Source organism: Erythrolamprus reginae, chromosome Z (genome assembly GCF_031021105.1).
Source record: "Erythrolamprus reginae isolate rEryReg1 chromosome Z, rEryReg1.hap1, whole genome shotgun sequence".
Lineage (NCBI taxonomy): Eukaryota > Metazoa > Chordata > Lepidosauria > Squamata > Dipsadidae > Erythrolamprus > Erythrolamprus reginae.
In genome coordinates this window covers 86,027,746-86,035,209 of record NC_091963.1, presented here as the reverse complement: position 1 = coordinate 86,035,209, position 7,464 = coordinate 86,027,746, and the positions used below count along the sequence as shown (strand labels likewise).

Sequence of the window (7,464 nt, the reverse complement as noted above, 5' to 3'; positions counted from 1 at the left end):
CAGCGAGGAGTTTGCGTGGGCGGTGGGGAAACTCCTCGCTGACGCCAGCAAGAGGGGGAAGACCCAGGGAAGCCGGTTGCCATCTACGCATGCGTGCTACGGGCACGCATGCGTAGATGGTATTTTGACTTCCGGGTTGAAAAATAGCGAAGTACCCTGTTCGCAATGGTTGGGGACGCAATAAACGGGGGATCACTGTAGTTGTTCTTTCTAATATAATGATAAGACATCCTTTTCTCAATAATTTAACTTGAATTTTCAGAACAACTGTAATAGATTCAATGGGCAACATAAATGAGATTTATTTTTCATTCCTCCATGTTATCTGCTTCTGCTTTTAGGAGCCCTTCTTAGCCCATCTAGATGCCAAAAGCTAGAGAATGTATCTAGGCCCTGGGTTAAATATCTTCCTTTATAAATGTGCCAATAAGTGTGTGTGCGCGCGTGGGGGGTAGGATCGGATATCTTGTTGGAGCAGGCTTTGGCTATTCTGCTGCATCAAAAATGTGCTCCACGGAGAAACAATGCGAGCGTCAGTTAACTACTAGTTAAGTGTGATTGGACAAAATACTTTTATATTTTGTTCTAAGAATATTTGCTAGTAGCTAACCTGCATATGTTTATTTGGGAAGTGATTTCCGCCTCGCATAAGGAGGCTTCTACTCCCAGATTTGCTTGCAAAACATTCCAAATTTAACGAAATGAGGGTAAGTTCATATTCCTGACCAAAACCAACCATATTACGGGAGACTGTAATGTCCTGCGTGCTCGGCTACATTTTCAGTGCCGAGGCGTGCGCGCGCCTTAGCACGCGCTCCTTGGCTTACGTGGGAAAACGGCAATAGCTCTTAGAAAAAGTTAGAGACTCCTAGAATCCGCTGGGAGAACTCCCGAAGCATACAAGGCCGAGGAACTATCGCTTGCGACTGCGTAAAACAGACAGCGGGAAGCGCGGTGATGGGAGGGCTTAAGGCCCAGTTAAGGGGAGAGGGAGGGAAACGTCTGTGAATTGAGAAGAGTCAGCTGAGCAACCCAAGTAAGTGTTAGCGGGCGGCGGCGGTGGCGTCTCGGGCAAATAGTTCCGATTTAATACAAGGAACTTTGAGGAAGGAAGCCAATAAACAACGGTAAATATACGTTCGTGAAAGAACAAGAAGACTCTACCCTCAGACTCTTCTTACTCCTACCGGACTTGCTAGGTTATTTTTGTACGTGGGTTTTTGTGTATATGTGGAAGCCAGAAGTTTCTTTTTTTGCCTCCCCTCACCTCCAAGAAAGTTCCGGGTGCTGATGCAAGAGGATCTCTTCCTTGCTTGCCCCGGTTCTTTTTCTTCTTGCACGCCGTTCTTAGTCCACCCTAAACTTGATCCGATCTGCACGGTCAGAAGAGAGTGGAAGGAGAAGGGGCGGAGGCGCCCAGCTTGCACGAGTTCTCCATCGCTCAGGAAGAAAGGGGAGGCGACAGGATAAAGAAAGGGGCCGTTGGAGTTCGAAACATGGCAGGTAAGTCTTGAAAAAGTGCGGGGCTGGGTGGTGCCTCGCTTTCCGTTTCTTTGCTGTGGCTGAGAAGCGGGCTAGCAACTGAGTACAAGGCGTTTTCTCGTGTGGAGGAACGGGGGCTGTGTAAGAAAGGCTGTCTTTTTGCTGTGTAATTCGAGGCTATGATTGCGATTGGGTAGCTGGGAGGCTTGAGTTGTCTTGAGAAATAAATGTCTTTAGGATCAATAAAGCACGCCTCCTTTCTTCCTCTCTTTTTCGCACTCAGACTGCTGGTTTACTGGGGAGGGACTATTCAGTATTGGAAATACTGAAAACGTGCTGTGTTTGTGATGGCACAAATCTTATCTCATTTTACTAAAAACAAAAAAAAAACCCCAACAGGTTTTGAGGCTAGAGACTTTGTTTCTCAGTACAGGGTATCTTGCCTTTTCCACATTGCATCATAAATAAGGGTGGAGTTCATATTTCTCCTATTCTCCACCTCCCCTCCTAAATAACTAGGTTTGAGGGACTTGTCCGGCTATGCCAATCACTTGTGGTTGGTAGTGCGGTCTATTCTTTCCCCTGCCCACTTTGGGGAGTCGATCATTCCAGAGATTGGATGGGGGTGTGGGTGGGGCTGGGAAGAGAGGATGCATCTGAAGGTTTAAAAGGGAAATGAAAGAATTGTGGAGCTGATCCAGCAACAATCTGCTACAATGTAACTTTTGAACTATAATTCAGAAAGATATAAATATGGACCTTACAGATGCCTTGTCCCGTCCCTGATATAATGTTGATTTGTTAACTATTTATTTCTTCAAAATTGCAGAAGAGTATTACTTTCTATTCTCTTTCCTCTTAATAAGCACCATAGAACCTTCAAATAGTTAATTCCTTTAGAACCAGAGAAGGGGAGGGGGCTGATTAGAACATATCTGTTTAAATTCAAAGTCTTCTCAATAATGAAGGGAAATATACCTGTCCCAGGATAATGTAGGATCAAATCTGATACAATCTGTTACTGGGACTAGAAATTTTGTCTTCCAAGCTTTCTGACTCATTCGGGAAACTTGGGAACTTCTCTGAAGGTGAACATACCTCACTCACCTGACCAAGCCAAATATTTGAAACATTGTATTGTGTTCTTTTCAGGTTTAGAGTACAGTTATCACATAAAATTAATGCTACTTATTTATGTATAATGAAATTTTATAAATATATATTCAGTTGCTTGACAATTGTATCCATAATGGTATTCTAGGAATACCTTTATTCTAGGAATACCTTTAATATGCTGTAACAACTTGCCTAATAAATGTTAAGAACTATATATATATTTAAACGGATACACATCTGGTATCAAATCTTTTTTTAAATGGATGTATGAGACATCGCTATATATGCTAAAATTAGACTGGCTTTCTTAAAATCTCTCTATCTTGATTTATTCAACACTTTCTCCTATTTATCTATAATCTTAAAATATTAGATATAAGGAAATGAGCTACTGAAAATATATCTAGTTCACAATTTTAATACAGATCTACTGTACACCCGCCCACCCTTTCCTTTCTTTCACTCTTCTCTTCCTTCTTCTTTTCTTCCTTTTCTTTCTATATGTCTGTATGTTTGTCGATGTTTTTTGTTTATTTGTTTCTGTCTATTGTCAAATGCATATTGTTTAGACTATAATTCGATATGATTACTGTTTTAATCTCCAACTACCCATTTCTCGTATTCCCTTTCCCCCTGTATTTTGATATGTCTATATTGTTAATTGTAATTAAATGTATTTATTGTATCTTTGTAAATAAAAACTTTTTAAAAAAAATTCTTTAATATTCTAATAAAGGTGTTCTAGGAATACTTTTATTCTAGGAATACCTTTATGCCTTGCGCAGTGGTTTGAGTGTAGTACTGCAAGCTATTTCTGCTGATCACCGTCTCCCAGCAGTTTGGCAGATCGAATCTCAGTAGATAAGAACAGTGATGACATGATAGCAGTGTTCTAATATTTGAAGAGATGCCACAAAGATGGAGTGGGGTGGGGTCAACCCAAAGCAAGTGAAAGCAGGACAAGAAACAATAGAGGGAAACTATTCAAGGAGAGAAGCAACCTAGAATTATGGAGAAACTTCCTGACAATGAGAACAATTAACCAGTGGAGCAGCTTATTTCCAAACGTAGTGGGTGCTTCATCACTGAAAGTTTTCAAGAAGACATTGGACAGCCATTTGGCTGAAATAATATAGGGTCCCCTGCTTGAACAGAGGATTGAAATGGAGGACCTCTCCAGTTCCCTTCCAAGTTTATTATTCTGTTTGGTTATTCTGTTATCCTGTGATTATGTGTATCTATCCCATTCAAAAGAACGTCCAGAATGGCATAGGACTGCAATGGTGAATCTATAGAACTTCATGCTTGTGTGGCCCGCGACCAGGAAGAAGAGCTTCCCATGGGAGGATGCACATGTCTGAAAGTGAACTTCCGGTTTCCGGCACACATAGCTCTACGGCCAGCAAGTCTTCCGGTTACTGCCATCCATGCACATGCAATGATCAGCTGGCATTTGTGCATGCAGCAGTGCCAGAAACTGAAAGAACTGATCTTCCATTTTCCAGCATGAGCATGTGCACCGGCCAGCCAGTCACGTGTGCGCATGCATGCCAGTAACAGGAAGACTTGCTGGTCCATGCGCGTGCCTGAAACTGGAAGTTCATTTTCGGTACATGCCTCTCCCCTGGGCAGTTCCACTTACTGATCACAGCTGAGATGAGTGCTAAGTGCTTCTGTTTTGCCACTTTGTGCCGAAAAGATTCGCTATCACGCTATCAAGATTCGGATCTCCTGCCATGGGCAGTGGGGTTAGTCTAGAACAGTGTTTCCCAACCTTTTTTGAGCCACGGCACATTATTCATATTTTCAAAATCCTGGGGAACATTGAAAGGGGGGGGGCAGGGGAGCGGGCTAAAGACAAGTTTGGACAAAAAACCCTATCTTCCTCCCTTTCGCTCTATTTCTCCCTCTTTCTCTCTTTTCCTTCCTTCCCTTCTTTCTCTCCATCCCTCTTTCTTTCTTTCTTTCTTCCTCTCTTTTTTGCTCTCTTTCTCTCTCCCTCCTTCCCTTCCTCTATGTCTTCCTCTCTCCCTTGCTCTCTCTCTCTCTCTGTGTCTCTCTTGCTATCTCTTTCTTGCTTTTTTCTCTCTTTCTTGCTCTCTCTCTTTCACTGTCTCTTGCTATATGTCTTTCTTTCTCTTTGCCTCTCTTGCTATCTCTCTTTCTCTCTCTTTCTCTCTCTGTCTCTCTTGCTATGTCTCTCTTTCTTTCTCTTTCTCTCTCTGCCTCTCTTGCTGTCTCTCTTCTTCTCTTGCTATGTCTCTCTTTTTCTCTCTCTCTGCCTCTCTTGTTATGTCTCTCTCTCTCTCTCTCTCTGCCTCTCTTATATGTCTCTCTTTCTTTCTCTCTCTCTCTCTCAGCTGACTGCAAGCGGGAGCCCTGACGGCGGCAGCTGGACGTACTGCTGGACGCCGTATATGCCAGGCCCGCAGCGCCAGCATGTACGGCGTCCAGCAGCACGTCCAACCGCCACCGTCAGGGCTCCCGCTTGCAGTCAGCTGAGAGAGAGAGAGCTCCCTCTCGCCGCCGCCTGCAGCTCCCTCTCGCCGCCGCCATCTCCCCAGGTCGGCACCGGCAGCACCCAGCCCAGCTGGAGCTTCCCTAGGAGCTTCGCGACACACCTGGCTGTGTCTCACGGCACACTAGTGTGCTGCGGCACACCGGTTGGGAAACGCTGGTCTAGAAGACTTCCAAAGTAAAGTAAATTGGTCTAATTGGAATAACTCATTTTTTTCAAAGTCATATATGTAGACCTCGATTTATAATAGTTCATTTAATGGTCATTTAGTGACAATTCAAAATTATAATGTCTTTGAAAAAAGTGACTATTTTTCACACTTATGATCATTGCAGCATCCCCATTGTAACATGATTTATATTGGATGCTTGACAACTGATTCATATTTATGATGGTTGCAGTGTCCCGCAGTCATGTGATCATCCTTTGTGATGTTCTGACCAGCAAAATCCATGGGGAGCTAGATTTACTTAACCATGTTACTAATTTACTAACTGCAGTAATTCATTTAACAAATGGGGCAAGAAAAGTCATAAAATGGGGCAAAACAAAGGGTTTAATTCAACAGGTGCTGGAGAACGGCTAGATAAATTTTGAGTAGTTTGGAGAACTGGTAGTGGAAATTTTAAGTAGTTTGAAGAACCAGCAAATCCCACCTCTGGCTGACCCCAGAGTGGGGTAGAAATGAAGATTTTGCAATATTCTTCCCCCAAGAGTGTGTGTGGGGGAATGGGAAATTTGCAGTATACTTCCCCTGCGATGCCCACCAAGCTGCACTCAAAGAACCAGTAGGGAAAAATGTTGAATTTCAACCTCGGCAAAAACCCACTTAACAGATTTCTCTTTTAGCAACATAAATTTTGGGCTCAATTGTTGTAAGCACAGGACTATGACTACCTGTACATACACATACATATATATTCATTATCTCTCTCTCTCTCTCTCTCTCTCTCCATCTCCCCCCCTCTCCATCTCCCCCCCTCTCCATTACCATCAGATGAATGGTAGAATTGCCACATGTGCCCTGCACCAGCTTACTTTAGGGCTTGCAGCCAGCCCATCCACATCCTGACACCTGTCTTGCCTCATGCCTACAACTCCAGTATACTGCTTGGCCTCCATTGCAGTCACAAGCAAGCAAAAGAAGTGGGCCAGCGGCCATATGGGCTTATGCTGTGCATGGCTGCTGCTGCTACAAGGCAGGTGTCAGTGAATGGATGGCATGGCTGCGAGGAGTCCTGAGGTAAGCTCTACCTCTCTTGTTCATGACCATGGCACCATGAGCAACCAGAAGGAATACACAGGCTACACGGGCCCTTAAGTAGGCCTTATTTTGGGAAATAGGGCTTATATTAAAAACATGCTAGAGCTTCTTTTCGGGATAGGTCTCATTTTCAGGGAAATGGTTTAATCTAACTGTCTGTCTGTCTATCTATTATTTTAAAAAGTAATTTTGTAACTTCCAACTCCCAATAATGGGTAACAACAAATGTATGTGTACAGTACAGGTAGTCTCGCATTAGATTAGATATTGCAATGTGTACAGTACAGGTAGTCTCGCATTAGATTAGATATTGCAATGGCATAATTGTCATGGGTGCCAAGATAAAGGAGTGTTTATGCATATGATCTGGGAATGCCCAGTAGTGCAGAATTTTTGGCAAAAAGTGTTATAAATTGTGTTTTGCTCTTATTTATTTTTAAACCTGCTACTTTTCCATATTGTTCTATTGTTTGAATTAATACTGGAACTGTTGTTATCGGATCTTCAGTTATAAACGTCAGATCATCTGCAAAAGCTTGGACTTTATACGCCTCCTTTCCTACATTCAAACCTTTTATTTTTGGATCTGCTCTTATTTTTATCAGTAAGGTTTCTAAAGATAAAATAAATAGTAAAGGGGAAATAGGACAACCTTGTCAAACTCCTTTGTTTATTTCAAATGATTCCAATCTTTCATTATTTAATATAATTTTAGTTGTTTGTTTAGCATAAATAGCATCTATTAAATTTACAAATTTGGGACCAAATCTCATTTTATTCAATTGCATTTTTATGAATGTCCAATTAACGTTGTCAAAAGCTTTTTGTGCATCTAAGAACATTAATGATAGTGTTTTTTCAGGATGTTGTTCATAATATTCCAATGTATTGATAATCATTCTAAGATTATTTTTAATCTGTCTACTTGGTAGAAAGCCATTCTGGTCGTGATGAATTATACCATTTAAAATCCTTTTTAATCTGTCTGCATATATTGCAGTAAATATTTTATAATCAACATTCAATAATGATATAGGTCTGTAATTTTTAATTTTTTCTTTTGGTGTTCCTGATTTATGAATTA

General features: G+C 41.9%; 1 protein-coding gene across 7 annotated transcripts in view; it reads left to right on the top strand.

Moving 5' to 3' along the window:
- Positions 1-660: 660 nt before the first annotated feature.
- The window catches only part of GRB10 (growth factor receptor bound protein 10), a 450,157-nt gene continuing 443,353 nt past the window's right edge, over positions 661-7,464 (top strand). For 4 of the 7 annotated variants that reach the window (XM_070727756.1, XM_070727752.1, XM_070727758.1 and 1 more), the window contains exon 1: positions 853-1,503. The gene's annotated coding sequence lies outside the window, so the exon portion shown is untranslated. Of the gene's footprint in view, positions 708-852; positions 1,504-7,464 lie in introns of those variants that run through there. The other 3 variants (XM_070727759.1, XM_070727754.1, XM_070727755.1) reach the window with 2 other exon arrangements.